Source organism: Semicossyphus pulcher, unplaced genomic scaffold (assembly GCF_022749685.1).
Source record: "Semicossyphus pulcher isolate SPU_LCO1_2020_fin unplaced genomic scaffold, fSemPul1.0.p SCAF_13, whole genome shotgun sequence".
Lineage (NCBI taxonomy): Eukaryota > Metazoa > Chordata > Actinopteri > Labriformes > Labridae > Semicossyphus > Semicossyphus pulcher.
Window position 1 is genome coordinate 1042230 of NW_027211637.1, and position 18191 is coordinate 1060420.

Below are 18191 nucleotides of genomic sequence, written 5' to 3' on the forward strand. Positions count from 1 at the left end.
CGGTTTGACCAAAGAGCAGCTATGAACCATCACACCGTTTCCCCTCCCACCTGTGAAGTGATCAAACACAGGTGGTGCAATTACTCACCTGCCTCATGAGTGCACCTGAAGGCCTCCTGCCTCCTGAAGCTTTGCCTCTAAAACGTTTCTCGTCTGTCACAAAGGTCCCTGTTCTGATTGAAGCATTGAGCATTGCCGTGCAGAGAGTTGGTCCTGTCAGGTGGAGGCGTTAGGTGGAGGTGTCAAACGCAGACAGCAGAAGGATCTGGGTCTTTCTGTCAGAATGATTTGCACACTTTTCTAATCATGTATCACTCTCCTTGTCTTCACGTCATTGGAGCCGTTACACAACAGACTTGAGATGGAGAGGACGATCTAGTTGTTAACTGGCATGAAAACATTGTCGTACATTTCCGTCCTTAAATGTTTGCATGAAGTAAAAACACAGAAGCTGGTGACCTTTGAAGTCTTTTAGTTTGTGACTGAAAACCTCCTCCTGCTCTGCACTTAAAGAAACAGCTGCACTACAACATCATCGCTCAGAGAGCCTCACGGTTTCTGTTCCTCTGATTCTGAAGCTGTTTGACACTGAAACAAAGACGTGTTTGAGATGTATTCACGTGTCTTTCTCAATAATCTCAACAAACAGATTTAATATATTTAATGTGTAAAACTGAGAGGTGAAAATGTGCTGTGTGCAGGAACGTCACAGAGAGACGCTGAGTGCTCCGCCTGCAGTGATGGAACATTTTCAGATGGGACGTTTACATCTTGTCGGACACACACACAGTGAGTGAAGCTTCACATCAGACATGGACACACCTTCATGAGTCCATGAGCTCCGACAGGTGTTCCTCTAATAAATGTCGCTCTGTCATTACAGGTGTGGAAAGTATCAACAGCTGCTGATAGCAGGAACAGATTCAACTGATGCTCAATGTGTAGAACCTTCAGGAAACACAGCAGTGACAGTCGGTGTTGCTGTTGTTGTTGTTGCTGTGGTTGTTTTTTTAGCAGCAGCAGCAGTTTTAGTGTTTTATCTCAAAGTGAAGAAAAAAAGAAATCTATTCACAGGTAAGATTTTCTTTGTGTCAATAACAACTTGATCATGTTTTGATAGATAATACTGTCTGTGACATCATCAAGTTTGTATTCATTATGTTTTATTACAGGGAAAAAAAGAAAAGCAGAAACTCACGAAGAGGTTTGTTTTATTCTGTCTTTACTCTCGACCCATTTAACAGTAAAATCATTAAATGATGTCACTCATTAATATTTCTCTTAAAGGAACAGAGGAAAAATGGAACACAGGAAAGGATGATATATGTATCAGCAGATCAGCAGGTGAGACAGCAGAGTGTTCCTCTGACATGTTCACTGACTGACTCTGTCAGGTTTTATTAAATGTTCCTGTTATAAATAAATCTCTTCTCTCCTCAGGAGGTGACAGAACAAACCTAAACATGCTGACAGTTTTTAGGACACTGCAGAGTGAATGTTCTCCAGGGTCCAGTTATTATCAGCTGGACTCTGGTCCATTGTCTTTGCAGTGTTCATAAAAGACACGAGTCCCTCCTCACGGTGTTCTGCATGTCAATGCTTCAAATCTTAATCTGACTGATACAAACAGAACATGAGATCCGCTCTGAAAGTGACGTTTAATATTAATCTGAAAAACATTTTAAAGCTGTTTGCTGCTCTAAACTATTCATCGCCTCACTGCAGGAGAAGAACTAATACATCTTTACACTTTAAAACCACAGTTTAATTTAACCCTTTGTTATGTATGATGATTCAAGCTCATTTATATTTCTTTAAAAAAATAACAAGTCCTGCCAATAACCTTTAATTTCAGTACAAAGTATTTTGATGGAGTTGCGTCTCTGTCCACTGTAACACCATGCCCCAGAGGAGTGGGTCACATGATGAACATAGACTGAAAGCAATGTAATCAATAATAAATAATGAATACTTCATAACACTGTGAAGTTAAAAGTTACAGTTTAAACTATTATAATTGAAATAATAAAACATAAGTCTAATAAAGAGTAAGCAGGCAGAGTGAACCTGGTGCAGAGCGTCTACGAGACAGTGCTCAGATTTATTTTCACCACAGACGACAAAAACATCATTCATATCTGGAATCTGGAAATATTTCTAACAACTTCTTCAGAAATATGTTTTAGCTTTGTGGTCTGATCAGAATCACATATTTGATGGTTATTCCTGAGGTACTTTGTGCATCTCCTTTTCCCTCCACCATTTCTAACAAGCAAAGAAAGATGAAGGAGAGCTGGACTCTGGTTCCTGAAGACGTTCGTGTCACGGACAAAGAACCAGAACAGAACCTTCCTGTAACCTTCAGGATGTCTGAGTGATCTGTGAAACACGTGCTAACGCGAGCTGCGTCTTTAATCATGTATATGTTTACTTTACATGTAAATAGTCAGATATCACAGCTGTGTGTTTGAGTCTGTGTTTATGTATATATATACTGTGTATATACTGTGTGTATATACTGTGTATATATACTGTGTGTATATATTGTGTGTATATATTGTGTATATATATTGTGTATATATACTGTGTGTACATAAACACTCTTTTATATCATGTTTTTATGTACGCCTGAGTAAACGGGTCAAAGAACAGTGTGAGCTGTTGAGGGCAGGTGTCAGTCCCTCCAGGAAGTTGCGATTTTACAAATTCCTGTAAATTCAACCAATCACAGCGCATCTTTCACAACCTTTCAAATGTGGCCACTCACCCGAACTCCCCGCCCGTGTGGTCATGACCGTCACTGAACTCGCTGCTTTGATGTTCATTCGGTCGGCCATGTTGTCTGAACACTGGCAGCCATCTGTTTTTATTATAACTTTTTAAGGAGACTTTATACAGTGTGACATCATAAATGTCATAATAACATGTACGTTCTCCTTTGCACATAGGAATAACATTGTCACTGTAAAATGCACACAGTGTGAAATGAGCATTTCATGGTCACTGACTTCAGCTTCCTTCAGTTTTTACTCTTTTTATTTGAGTCTTCTCTGAGAATCTGACGGCGGTGACGTCGGAGGACAAACCTGTGAGAAACTGAGTGTTTGTCCCGCTCGCTCACAGCGGATGTGGAGCGTACGACTTTATCACTAAGCTGCAGTGACATCAGACGTTTAGGCCGATAAAGAAAACGGAGAAATCCTGGAGGGACCGACTCTTTGACTGATGAGCACAAAGTTTTGCTGTCGCTGTGAGTTGTGTGTTTTTGTATTGGTGTTCTCTGCTCTGACTGTAAACACCTCGATGCTTTGAGGAATCAATAAAAGAACTGTTTCACTGCTGCTCAGAGAGTCTGCAGATTCTTAACCACCACAAACACAGTGAATGGTGACGTTTGACTGCAAACGACAGCGAATCAAAGCAGGTCAGTCGGGGTTAAGCACCTCAGTAATTCAGTAACAGACTGTTCTCCTTTACAGCTAACGTTTAACTGTGATGTATGAAACAGCTTCAAAGTTTAAGTTCAATTTTCTGAGTATTATTGATCTGTCCAGTGAACAGCTAAGAGATTTAAAGTTAATCACGATAACTGAATCTATCATGATGCAGGCAGGTATCTGAACACCTCTGGGAGCGACAGACTTCCTTTTCCGTGTTGAGAAGTGAGGATGGAGCTGGAGTTCAGAGACTTTTTAATCTGAATCTTTGAGTAGAGGTCATGTTGACAGGAGCTACAGATCACCTGAGAGTCTGGGAGAATTTGCAGCACTGTTTTTTAATCTGAATCCTGCTACCTACTGCCCTCACAAGACAAATACTACGTTTGGTATCAACACAAAGGAAACTAAGAGCGACGTCGTATTGATCAACCTGGAAGTTTTCATTCATGAATCCATATTGAGGAAAACAAAACCGGAGGGACCTTAGGACAATCCCCTCAGAGCTTTAAAAGGAAATGCATGTTTTATATTGTTCTATTGATTTACTGTCCTGAATTTCTTTTGTATATTTTAATCCTGAAATACTTTGAAAATAGATAATAGTACTTATCTTTCTTGTTTCATAAGCCTTGTATGCTGAGAGGTGTTTTATTTATTTATTATTGTACTGATAAAGTATTTCTGATTCTGATCAAGGTGCCTTCATTTTAGTAAATGTTGACTCCTTCAATTGAACTTATTAAAATATTAAAACAATAATTAAAATGAAAATAGAATAACAGAATATAAATCAGCAGCTAAAAGCTACGTGTTTGTAACGCTGACAAAAGCCCGGAACGGAGCAGAACAACAGACATTTCCGGTTCCGGAGAGTTCGGGTGGTTTGTATTAGATTATCTGGTGTTAACCGTTAGTTGCTGTCCGTCAATAGATATCTAGATAACACGTGAATGCAACACAAATGCAGCAGTCAACATGAACATTTATTTATTCAGTGTGTTTATGTATAAATGTTCTGGTTTGATTTTCAGTTGGATTTAAAAACTTCGGTAAGCAAATAGAACTCAAAGAACATGATGTGTTATTACTTTTGATCAATCCAAATGTTTCCAACAGTATCTCATTAATCTGCTCATTATTTGAGACAAATTTTACATTCATAAAACTAAATTCTTAAAAAAGGTACCGTCCTACATGACATTTAAAGTCGAGCTAAAGCGGAATTTCGAAAGTATCTAGCTTCCGTATCGTGACGTATTTCCGAGTGAAACAGGACGTGCAGGCGGGACATATCATTACAGGGATTTGATTGGATCGTTGAGAAGTGGGCGTAGACAGACGTTCTCCACAGCGCAGTAGCTAGCTAACTGACCGAGCGTTCTTGGTGCTCTGCGGCTAAATGTTGCAGATTGATTGACAGGTGGATGTCATGATATTATTGGTTGGTGCTAACTTACGTAAGCACAAGTGATATTTTGTTTGACATGAAGAAAAAATGATCGGGTTTTGATATAAGGATACGAAGAAATGGATTTTCTGTATTTTTTTTGGCCTATATTGTCACATAGATGCACAATATTACCGGGGATGTGATCTAAAAGGATTAAAATGGCATTTTTCATTTCACCTCGACTGAAAAAAAAAAGATCTAAACATTTACCTTCAAACGCTTTCACGTTTAAAAACCGCAAATAAAAATTTAAACAAAACCCTTAATTTATGCAAATATTTATTCCTGCATAAGTAAAGTTCTTGTATGAGTTATTTTTATTTATTTTTTTTATAACACATTTTATTGTTTTTAAACATAGAGACAATACAAAATACAGAAACAAACCCCCCCACCCCGACCCGTCAGACAGCACATGCAAGTTACAGATTTATACAGACAAATAAAAGGTGAAAATAGTCATAATGATCAGTACAATAATAATAATGAAATAATGATGCATGATTAATAAGATAAGAATAATAATAGTTATAAAACATAAATAAATAAAAATTGAAAAAAAATAATAATAATTGAAAAAGGAAAAAAAAGAAAAACAGTTGTAGTTTGTCTCCAGTCCGCGGTATATAATTATGAGTTGAGGGCAACCAGTCATCAGCAGCCCATTATACCCTGCGTCTCTCAATTTGAGGGTTGCAAGGGGGAGGCCTTCTTCCATTCAGAAAACTGTCTGCCCATCAATAGCAGATTTTTCAGATCTGCAGGTATATAATCTAGGAAGGGTGTCCAAACTTTTAAAAATAACTCGTCCTTGCCCATTACAACGGCTTGTAACCTCTCATGAGGGAGGGTGTTAAAAATCTCCCTGTACCAAAGGGTGACACTAGGTGGAAGAGTATTGATCCAGTTTTGCAGTATGCACTTTCGAGCAACTAGAAGGAGTTTATCAAAGAGCTTATAATGTGATGCAGTGAGATGTAGGTCCCTAGAGGGAAGGCCTAGGAGGAAAACTCCAGGGTCTTTCTTAATTTTTATTTTAAATATCCCACTGACCACCTTTGAGATACGTGACCAAAATCTGGAAATCGATTTACATTCCCAAAAGTAATGGAAATACGTCCCCCTTTGTAAGTTGCACTTGGTACACAGAGGAGAAATGGAGTGATCAATTTTGTTTAAAATAACTGGAGTAATATGTAGCCTGTGAAGTATCTTGTACTGAGTTTCTCTCAAGCGGTTACAGGTAGATGTGGACCTGATCAGGCGTATAGATGCCTGCCAGTCATCCTCAATATATTCATTGTTCAAGTCTTTTTCCCATCTATGAGAGATGTCTGGTAAGTGGTATGTGACAGAAGAACCAAGAAGTGAGTAAAATGATGCTATAAAATGTTTTCTGTTTTTGCGCTCAAGAAGGAATCTCTCAGCCCCACTGTAAGAGATGTTCATAGAGAAAGAGGAAGACACAAAATGTCTAATCTGTAAATACCCCAAAAAATGGTGCTTGGGAATACTGAATGTCTCCTGTAACTGCTGGAAGGACATTAAGGTATTATCTCTCAATAAGTCGCCGATTACATGAATTCCCATGTCTCTCCAAGAGAGGAACGTGGGAGAGCTGCACCTGCAGAAAAGTCAGGATTTTGGGTTATGGGAGATAGTAAAGACTTCACATTTTTTCTTCCCAGGTATTTAGATATATCATGCCATATCCTGATACTGTTGCAAATGATAAGATTGCGTTTTACTTCCGGATTTATCTTCTTTGCCTCACATGTGATTAAGCTCCATGGGGAATGAGGGTGGCAGGCCCAGGAGTCAATACAGGTCTCTCTCTTAACATATGAATGTAACCAAAGCCAGAAGTGACGTGCATGACAGGCCCAGTTATAAAACAGCATATTAGGCATAGAAAGACCACCCATGTCTGTAGGTAATTGTAATATCTTAAGCCTCTGCCTAGGTTTTTTGCCTTGCCAAATAAATTTGGAAAACGCCCTCTCTAAGTCCTGGTTAATTTTCTTCGATAGGTATAAAGGGAGCATTTGCAAAGGGTATAAGAGTCGAGGGAGCACATTCATCTTAATGAGGCTAATTCGACCAAACAGGGAAAGGGGTAAGCTCTGCCATCGCTCCAGGTCTCTTTTGACTGAAGTACAGATTGGGTCAAAATTTAATCTTCGTAGATCCCTCAGGTCTGAGGACACTTTTATCCCCAAATAAGTAAAGCCAGATCTCGACCATCTAAAAGGGAAACTCTCCCGAACATCCGTAGTATTTAGCGTTCCCAGTGGCATAGCTTCAGATTTATTAAAATTTATTTTATAGCCTGATATGTTACTAAATTTATTGAAAATATCCATGATTGCAGAAATTGATAGCTCAGGGGAGGACAGAAACACAAGGATATCATCCGCGTACAAGGCAATTTTGTGTTCCTCATGTCCTATTGTTATTCCCTTTACATCGGTATGCAGTCGAATAGTTTCGGCTAATGGTTCCAATGCTAGGGCAAAGAGGAGCGGGCTGAGGGGGCACCCTTGGCGGACACCCCTTGCTATTGGGAAGGGTTCAGAACGCCGCCCATTAGTTATGACAACAGCTGTAGGTGAGTGATATATGGTTTGGATCCATTTAAGGAAGTCCCCCCCTAAACCAAATCTCCCCAAAACATCAAACAGATAACCCCACTCAACCCTATCGAAGGCCTTTTCTGCATCCAGAGAGACGGTCAGTGCCTTCTGTTTGTATTGTGAGGTAAATTGTATAATATTCAAGAGCCTCCTCACATTACTGGTTGAATAGCGTCCATAAACAAAGCCCGTCTGATCTGGATTTATAAGTATGGGAAGTAATTTCTCCAGGCGCCTGGCCAGGAGTTTTGACAGCAGTTTGCTGTCAACAGAAATCAGGCTGATCGGTCTGTAGGAACCACACATGTCAGGAGGTTTATCCCTCTTCAGAATAACCGAGATATTAGCAGTGCTTAGTGTAGGGGGGAGGTAACCCCTATTAAAGGAGTCTGAATACATGTCTTTAAGGGGACCAACTAGTTCCTGACTGAAAGTTTTGTAAAATTCAGGGCCGAAACCATCCGGTCCTGGAGCTTTACCTCCCTTAAGAGTGCGTATGGCTTGTAAAACTTCTTCTTTACTAATTGGCTTGCATAAATCTGCTTTCTGTACATCTGAAATAGACGGTAATTTTATCTTGTTAAGAAATTTTGCTCTAGTCTCGGAAGAAGATGTGCATTCAGAGCTGTAGAGGTCTTTATAAAACAGTTTCATTACTTCATTTATATCAGAAGAAGTGAGGCGCCTCACTCCATTTCTGTCTATGAGAGAAGGGATTACATTGGGCTCAGCTTTACCACGAGCAAGGCGAGCTAGTAGCCGGCCTGGTTTATTGCTTGATTCAAATAGTCTATGTTTAGCAAAAAAAATCTGTGTCTCCGCTTTCCTGGTTAGGAGCTGATTTAAGGCAGATCGAGCTGCATCTAGCTGTTTCTCCAGAGAACTGTTGTGAGATTTCTTAAACTGAGCTTCCAAATTATCTATTGTCTTCTCTAAGTCCAACTGTCTTTTAAGGGCATCTTTCCTCTGTGCTGACGTATAAGATATAATAGCCCCACGTATATATGCTTTGCCGGCTTCCCACAGTGTAGAAGGACTGATATCTGGGGTTTTATTTATGGAAATGAACCGCCGCCACTCAGATGTAATATACTCAGTAAAAGAATGGTTACTTAGTAGAGTAGGGTCAAGCCTCCAGTGCCTGCAGTCTGGATCTCTATAAGGGGGAGAGACAGTTACACTGATAGGGGAGTGATCAGAAAGAAACTTGGTGCCAATTGTACAGTTCAGTATTCTACCCAGAACTGTCCTTGAAGACAAAAAGTAGTCTATTCTGGAGAAAACCTGGTGGGGGATTGAATAGAATGTGTAGTCTTTATCTAGGGGGTGTAGCACCCTCCAAGCATCATATAAATCTAAATCTTTACAAAATTCGCCCATTTTTGCACTTTTCTTGGAGAGAGTAGATTGAGGGGGAGATATATCAATACTCGGGTCAGATGTACAATTAAAGTCACCTCCTAGAAGTAAGTATGGAGAAGAAAATGTTGCCAAATCTGAAATAAGCTGTGGAATAAAAGAGGCCTCATATATTGTTGGGGCGTATATACACCCAGAAACGACATGTTCTCCGTAAAGGTAGCCAGACAGAAGTACATAACGTCCCTCCTTATCTGATATTGTTTTATCAAGGGTAAAAGGCAGGGAGCGATGTAGGAGAATTGCAACCCCTCTACTTTTCGAATTATAAGAAGAGTAGAATACCTGGCCCACCCAGCTTCTTCTCAGTTTTATATGTTCCAGGTCTGAAAGGTGGGTTTCTTGGAGAAAGGCAATTTGGCATCTCTCTTTTTTAAGGAAGGACAGGATTTTCTGGCGTTTGATGACATGGTTAATGCCCTTCACATTAAGTGAAACAACCTTAAGGTCACTCATGTAAAACTAAGCCCTTCACATAGTTGGAGGTATTCTATGCAGCCACTAATGAAACACAGAAGAGAAAAGGCAGCATCTGATCTGGTAATCAATAAAGGACTGGAGCTAAACATACACTGCAAAAACAAAAATAACACAATAAATAAGGCTGTCTGTGAAAACCCCTCCCCAAACGGTGGCTCAGAACCCTGAACGAAATAGAGCCCCCCAAACGAGAAAACAAGAACAAAGAACAACCTTACAAAGGCGTTAAAAGTCTTAGGGTAGGTGAGGCAGAGAGGTATCCTCCCACCTGTGAGAGAAAAAACTACACCAGCCGCAGGAGTGTCCACCTGCATCCCACTGCTGACGCCCATTCTCTGCAATCCCCCCCGCTCCCCAGCCAAACAGCCGATGTGGTTAAACCGTAGTCCCTAGGTAATTAAGTGTCATTGAGAAGAGAAAAAAATATATAATAATAATAATAATAATAAAGATTGACTGGTCCATATAAGTGGCCGGGGTATTAGTCCAGATTATGATAAAATAATCGTCCGGTACCCATCTCCTGCGGAGCTGTCCCCGTGTCAGACACATACTGCAGACCTCTATTCCTCATCTTCCATTCGGCAAAAGTTCAGTCACTGTGTCTGCCGTGTAAACCGTGTAAAAGAAGCGAATAAAAAAATAAACAAACACTTAAAGTTATCCTTATTTCACGCTCGATACTAACCGTTCTTGCTCAGAAAGTCCTCAGCTTCCCGTGGGCTTTTGAAGGAGCGTTCCTCTCCGTTGAAGGTGAAGCATAAGCTGGCCGGATAGCGCATCTAGAACCGCAGTCCTCTCTGGATGAGGCGTTCACATACCCCGTTGAACTGCCGCCGGGCGTCCCTCACCTGGGCTGATAGGTCCCTTCGGATGTAAATCTTGTCGCCCTGGTAGGTGACCTCGCCTTTCTCTCGAGCAGCGGCAAGGATCCGTTGTTTGTCGCTAAAATTGTGCAACTTGATAATAACAGGTCGATTATAATTTTTCTGCGGCGGGCCTAAGGCTCTGTGTGCCCGGTCAATTTTAATCGAGCCGCGCTTGGTCTCCAGACCCAGCGTGTCTGGGAGCCAGGTCCCAAAAAACCTGACAGCCTGATTCCCCTCTGCACCTTCCTTGAGGCCGATGATCCGTATGTTATCTCTGCGGCTCCTGTTCTCGCTGTCCTCGGCTCGGTCGGTTAAAATCTTCACTCTTTGTTCAAGTTCAGCTAGCTTGTTTTCCAGAGTGGCTGTGCGGTCCTCGCCATCAGAGATGCGGTTCTCGGTCTCAGTTATTCGCCTTGTGTTGTCTTCGACGCGGCTGCTTAGTTTGTCCAGAGTAGAGTGCAGCTCAGTGAACTTCTGTTCCATGAGAGCGCCAATCTTTTCAGTAACAGTTTTGGAAACCGTGTTAGCCACGCTTTCCTCGAACGACATGTTGTCACCATCATCCATGCTAGCCTCTGTGTTAGCCGCGAGCGGCTTTTTTGCTTCGAGGCGAGCTTTACGCGATGTCTCTCGTGGATTAGTATTCCCTTTAGTGCCGGACATGTTCCCCAGCAAAAATAGCCAAAATAATTCAAGTTTAGTCCGTCAAAAATGAATTTTATCGGCTGAGGAAGCGGGAGGTCGGCAAAAGCGATCCTCTCAGTCCAAGTGCATCACGTGACCCCCACACAGCATTTTATAACAGGGGTCACGTTGTTCCCGCTGTCCGCTGTGCAGCTGGTGCACCATACCGTGGGACCGGCAGCTCAGAGGGGAGTCTGGTTTCCTGAGGAAGACGTGTTTCTATTGAGCTTTCTATACCAGGTGGCAGGTGTTGAGGGACCATGTGAGAACTTAAGTTGTGGGACAAAATTGAGCCAAAGGAATCCTTAACATCAGCAGTGGTGTGTTCTCATAAGTGTGTATTGCTACCAAGATCCATGGTACTGAAAAAGGGGAAAGCAGAGGACACTTTCTGGTTTAACATCCCAGGCACAGCTATCCCAACCATCAAAGAGAAGCCAGTCACCGGCTTGGGCAAGGTTTTTGACAGCTCTTTGAGGGACACAACAACGATCCAGCCAACCTGCACTGAGTTGGATGGCTGGCTGAAAGCATGCGGACAAGTCGGGCCTTCCCAGAATCCTGTGGCCCCTCCTCATTTATGCTGCCCCAATCTCAACAGTTGAGATCCTAGAGAGGAAGGTCAGTAACCACCTCAAGAGATAAGAAGGAGGAGAGCCCTGGAGTCAGCGTAGCTAGCCATCTGGACACAAGCTGGGGTCTGATCAGCCCCGGCTGGGTCACCTGGACGAGGGTGTATGATGTTGAAAGACCCAAAACATCATTGAAGATGTGTCCAGAAGCATCTGTAGATGTATTTTCACACCCACTAATAGAGTTATCTGCTAAGAGTTACCAATGAGAAAAGGGGACAAAAGACAGAACTATAATCAGGAAAAACAGTCACTTGTATGCTATATGGTGTAAACTGTGTAATGGAACCATGTTTGGCCTTTGTTGAGAACACTGACATGTTAAAGTGATGCTCTGGTTTGCATGAGAGGAGAGAGAGGACGAGCCTGCACCAAGATAAAATGAAAAACCAAGGTTGATAAGAAATAGAAGCTAAAGGTGGCTACTGTCTGGTTCAGAAATAACACATGAATATTTCACGTAGCAGACCTGTTAGCAGCCTACATTCTCACAGGAACATGCTGTTTCTCCACCCAAAACAAAAATCAGCTCATCTCTGTCTGTTTGCTGCTGTTGTTCTCTGAGTATTCTTCTCATTTTACTGCTGTTTTTGTCTTGCCTGTTTGTCATACTGCTTGTGTATGCTTCGCTTTGTCTTGTTGTATTGCCTGTCACTGTTTGCCTGCCCAGTGCTTGTGTGCTAGACTGCATGCCATGTATGTACTGCATGTTGTAAATGTTTTAATGTGTGCTGCTGCATTTTCATCTTTTGACATTTCCTTTTAAGCCCCTATCCCCATTCCCTCAAGAGGCCTTGCCTTTGCCAGGCAACCATTGTAATTAAGAATGTGTTCATAATGACTTGAAGGCTGCATGTTAGGAAATGAGTAGCCCGTTTTATATATTAGACAGAAGTCCCTTTTACATTGCCAGTTCAAGACGGGACTATTAGGCCTCTGACTGTTATGCCTTGTCTTCAATTAAATCTACATTTACCATGGAAATTGAAATGATAGCCTACGTTAGACGTATGGATCTGTACACTTCCGTTGCCGTGGGGATGTAGCTCAGTGGTAGAGCGCATGCTTTGCATGTATGAGGCCCCGGGTTCAATCCCCGGCATCTCCAGGTTTTACTTTATACACATTGCTCATAATGAAGACGAAAATACATTTTATCTGATGACAAAACCAAAGTTTAAACAAAACAATATCTTTGTCCTGTTTGGTGACCTTGTCACACCAGTGAACATGGATGACAGGTAGAATGACAGGTAGAGTCAGTACAACAGCAGAACTATTATGTACACCCAGCCACCCAAACATGCAAACATGACAGTAGCACTGCTTAAGTCACGTACTCTTCAGTTACTATGGAAACAGGAATACACAAGCAGCTTCCTGCCAGTTGAAGCGAACGTTAGACCGAGGTTAGCACACAGAAGTAGCCTAGCTTACTAACAGCTTAGGTTAACGACGCTAATTCACAAAAAAGCATTTCTATCAATCAGTGGCAAACTTCAGAAAGGGAACAAGTATCCACACTGCAAATTCACCCATGAATACGGCATTAGGCTTATCAACAAAGACAGGAAGGCTACTCACCATTCAGAGGAGAAGGATCCGCTGAAGCGGGCGATCACTGTATTTATATCCAAATCTTTAGTTCTTCGGGAACTGATGGCCAGTTCGGTCGTCTCCACTTCTACTGACAGGTCTTTAATCGGCAGCAGGAAAAGCTCCCCTCACACGCCGCTGATGTGACGGGCAATGTCACAGAGATGCAAAGGCACAAGTTTAATCCACACAAGCATCCTTCTTTGGCTTTAACAACACAAGCACATCATGAGTGGGTGTTTTTTTCCTTTCAATAAGCCGCTTTGCCTGGTGAAGTTTAGAGGTTTTCCATCAGCATAGAGCGGCTGCTCCTCTCAGAATGTGACAAACCGCCTGTTCGGTCTGTGGAAAACAGTAACTGTAGTCCTCTGAACTGAACGCTCGCTTGAGCCACCTGCAGGAGTTTGTAGTGAACAGCCAAACATGTTCACCACAACTGGCACATTTTGCGATAGCATCCTCATTACAGCGCTGCGTCTCTCATTCAGGGTATGTAGACCTGGCTCTTATCGACGCCGACTTGAGCCTCCAACGTTTTGACTGTAGCTCCGGGCATGATGTTAAATGTAAGCCTTCTGACAGACTGACACCTTCACTCCAAACCTTCCTCTGCCCGCATTAACCGTCACTCTGCCGCGCTTACCGGACGTCCGGTCCGGAAGAGGAGAGATGAGGAGAGATGGTCAGAGGGGAACTCCTCTGTAGGGTCTTCTTACAGTAATAACTGTTGATGAATGATTTGAGGTACAAATATTGTTCGTTCTGTGGTTTTTATTAGCTTGACTCTAATCCCACAGCGTTTTCTGTCTGACAGTCAGACAGACAGACAGACAGCATAGAAGCGATAAAGGGAGGAAAAGAGAGGCTGCAGTATGTGATGGAGAGAGAGAGAGCAGATGGTGAGAGGTGCAGTGAATGTGTTTTTAGGAAAACCCCTTAAATCTTTCAATAAACTGTCACAAACGAACGTCCTCCTTTTTCCACCTCTCGTCTCTGATCACACTCATCCAGCCGGCCTCCACAGAGGGTCCCAGCTTCACGTGTCACATGTTTAATAAACTGGTTTTCATAGTTACAGTTTGTTTGTGTTGGAGGAAGCTGAAGACAAACTGGACATTTGATCTGGGGTCCGTTTCACAAAGAAGGTTCAACAAACTCTGAGTCTAACCCTGAACCGAATCGGTTTTATATTCTAGAGCAGAGGTCACTAACTGGCGGACCGTGGTCCGGGTCCGGACCCAGAAGCTGTCCCATACGGACCCAGACCTACAGCCAAAAACAGAAGGATTATGATTCAAAACCTGACGGGGCGCTTCTATTTTAAGCGGCGCAGCTTTTGTAGTCTTTACGGTAGTGGTTTAAGTGGCTGAAACGTACAGACCAATTACATGCAAGTTAAGCCATCCCACGTGATACAACTCAGCCAATCAAGTCTGTGCATTCCAGGCAGTAAACACTGTGACTTTGCAGCGCAGACAGAGAAAGACGGAGTAAGACCGAGACAAACGGAGAAAGGGAGAAATAGAGACGACTGTGCCGGAGAAAGTTGAGAAAAAGACGGAGAAAGGGAGAGATAGAGACTACTGCGCTTGAGACAAGCTAGAGCTCAATTCTCTCACTGAGCAAAAAAAGTGGGAGAGTTGAATATGAGAGGGGAAGAAAATGAACCTCTACAAACTGTTCAATTGTAAAAATGTGTTGAGATTTATTATCTGCAAAATTGGTTGAGACTGTTGAGTCGAGATGTTAAACAGAAAAGGGGGAATTCAAACTTTTCCTTCCTTTATTTTATTTTTCTGAAGTTAAGCACTTTATTTGAACATGTACAATTTTCACATTTTCTTTATTTGCTCTTATTTTGAAATGCAGCCCTACTTTTATTTAGTAAATGAGAGAACATTATACATATTGGCAGTCATACATATATGTTCAGTTCTGTGTTACATGACAATAAAAATTGTCAAAAGGTTTTTGAATTGTACTGAATTCATTTGATTTGACTGAGGTATTTATTACATGCAGATATGGATACAACTACTAGGCTACTTAGATATATATCACACTAAATAGTTAGCCATCATGATCTTCTGGACCTTTACTTCAAGAAATGTTCTCGAACTGGACCTCTTTAAATTTTAGTTGAATACCCCTGTTCTAGAGGGAGGAGACGGAGCGAAACTCTGAGTGTCCTGAAGAAAACCTGCTTGCGACCAGGTTAGGTTCATAGAGTCTGTTACTACGGTAACTGACCGAGAGCTTAAGTTACCTCTCTTTGTGAAACGGAAAACTCAGAGTTTCCCTCATTTCAGGGCTAACAGACTCAGAGTTTTCAATAAACCTGCTTTGTGAAACGGACCCCTGTTCAACCAACAATAATCTGGATTAAACTCAGACTGCAGGTGTCAAAGAGTCATGATACAACTCAGCCACATCTTTAATTACATGACAGAGGTCAGCTGTTTCATCAGGGATCAAGTTCAGTGTCAAATCAACAACAATCTCTGTTATCACTTCTCAGTGATAAAGATGATAAATGTATAAAATCAGGCACAAACAAACAGAACTAGAAAATGCAATTTCTGAAGAAATTGCGGTGTGAATGCTGTCTGCTGAATAGCTTACGCTAAACTGCTAATGCTGTGCTTGAATTTTCAATGAATACAAGTATGAAAGATGTGGAATATGTTGTCTAAGAGCTGATGCTAATCTGCTAATGCTGCGCTTGAATGATGAATGAATAGAAGTATGAAAGATGTGTAAGGTGATGAGAGTGAGTCTGGAGGTGAGGAAGAGGACTGAGGAGGTGATGAGGACAATGGAGGAGTTTAAAATGGAAGACCAGCCTTGAAAAATGCTTGAGAGACTGTTCAGATATATGTCCTGTGTGTGTGTGTGTGTGTGTTTGTGTGTCAACTGAGCTCCAATTGAACTCAAGTGACCCCCAGCTGAACTCAGCTGTTGCCGTGGCGATGGTTCATGAGTAGCAGTTGTGTCACTCCTTAGTTTGGCAGTTGATTTTAACTGAGATTTCAGCTGAAAACGTCCTCTCAAACTTCTGCCATTGTGCCAAGACTGTAAATGCTATCAACACAAAAATTAAATCTGACCATCACGAGGGTCTGAGGTAGCTGTCAGGCAAATTTTATGTCTCTACTCCCAAAAATGTGGCCAGAGCAGTGAATACAAAAGTGCTCACATTTGGAGTTCTCCAGAAACCTTTAACATTAGAGCAGGTGGGGCAGTTGGTCAAGTTTCTGTGACAGTTGGCCACCTCCTGGCAAAAGCGTACATTTTTCAGTTTTCATAACCCATTCAACAGAAGCAGCACAAGATTACCTACGTTTTGATGCTTTATTTATGTATGTGGAGTGAACATTGCAGGCGCTGTGGCAATTTGTTTGGAAGGCGTCCAAGTTATTTTTCAGCAGCCTCTCCCCTCTGAATTTGAAATCCTGCACTCTGATCTTGAACATTTCACTGAAACTTTATGTGCTTTGAAAGGTGACTGTGAAAAAAGTATGAATGGTATGAAAAATCTGAAATGACCTGAATATTTGTGACGTGTGAATATTTTAAAAGTAGAATGGATTTTCTGAGTGAAAGTATGAATGAGCTGTGAAGTCTTGAAAAAGGTTGAAAATTTTGTACTTTCCACCATTCATTTGAATGGGCAAAATTTAACCTAAAAACGGGAATATCTCGGAAACGATGAATGGTATGAATGAGAAAAGTCATAGCAACAATGTCCTGAATGAGCTGAATGTTTTGATGTTTGAATGGTTTGAATCGGTTGAAAAATGTGGAAGAAGAAGCGGTGGGAAAAAACGCGGCGGAATAATAAGAATAACTAGAAACTGCAATTTCTGAAGAAATGGCGGTGTGAATGCTGTCTGCTGAATATAGCATCTACACTGCTTATAGAGTTGATGCTAAGCTGCTGATGCTAAACTGCTAATGCTGTGCTTGAAAGATGAATTAATGTAATGTATGAATGATGTGAAATGTGTTGTTGAAGGGCTTACGCTAAACTGCTAATGCTGTGCATGAAAGATGGATGAATGTAATGTATGAATGATGTGAAATGTGTTGTTGAAGGGCTTACGCTAAACTGCTAATGCTGTGCATGAATGTTGAATGAATATAAGTTTGAATGATCTGTAATATGTTGTTGAAGAGCTGATGCTTAACTGCTAATGCTGAACTGCTAATGTTGAATGAATATATGAATGAATGAGTCTGGAGGTGAGGAAGATGACTGAGGAGGTAATAAAGGTCAGGTTACAGGTGATGAGAGTCAGTCTGGAGGTGAAGAAGATGACTGAGGAGGTAATAAAGGTTAGGTTACAGGTGATGAGAGTCAGTCTGGAGGTGAAGAAGATGACTGAGGAGGTAATAAAGGATAGGTTACAGGTGATGAGAGTCAGTCTGGAGGGGAAGAAGATGACTGAGGAGGTAATAAAGGTCAGGTTACAGGTGATGAGAGTCAGTCTGGAGGGGAAGAAGATGACTGAGGAGGTAATAAAGGTCAGGTTACAGGTGATGAGAGTCAGTCTGGAGGGGAAGAAGATGACTGAGGAGGTAATAAAGGATAGGTTACAGGTGATGAGAGTCAGTCTGGAGGGGAAGAAGATGACTGAGGAGGTAATAAAGGTCAGGTTACAGGTGATGAGAGTCAGTCTGGAGGGGAAGAAGATGACTGAGGAGGTAATAAAGGATAGGTTACAGGTGATGAGAGTCAGTCTGGAGGGGAAGAAGATGACTGAGGAGGTAATAAAGGATAGGTTACAGGTGATGAGAGTCAGTCTGGAGGGGAAGAAGATGACTGAGGAGGTAATAAAGGTCAGGTTACAGGTGATGAGAGTCAGTCTGGAGGGGAAGAAGATGACTGAGGAGGCAATAAAGGATAGGTTACAGGTGATGAGAGTCAGTCTGGATGTGAGTAAGATGACTGAGGATGTGAGTAAGATGACTGAGGAGGTGATGAGGAT

The 18191-nt window shown here is 41.8% G+C and overlaps 1 protein-coding gene, 1 long non-coding RNA gene and 1 other non-coding gene across 3 annotated transcripts in view; all 3 read left to right on the forward strand.

Annotated features, from left to right (window-relative positions):
• LOC138590361 (tumor necrosis factor receptor superfamily member 14-like) overlaps window positions 1-18191 on the forward strand; it is a 129908-nt gene that overhangs the window by 7048 nt on the left and 104669 nt on the right. The window lies entirely within an intron of this gene.
• Window positions 1120-3341, forward strand: LOC138589663 (uncharacterized). Its single transcript, XR_011307932.1, has 2 exons — window positions 1120-1344; window positions 1441-3341. It is a non-coding gene; the product is annotated as an uncharacterized lncRNA (long non-coding RNA).
• On the forward strand, window positions 12644-12715 carry trnaa-ugc (transfer RNA alanine (anticodon UGC)). Its single transcript has one exon. It is a non-coding gene; the product is annotated as a tRNA-Ala (tRNA).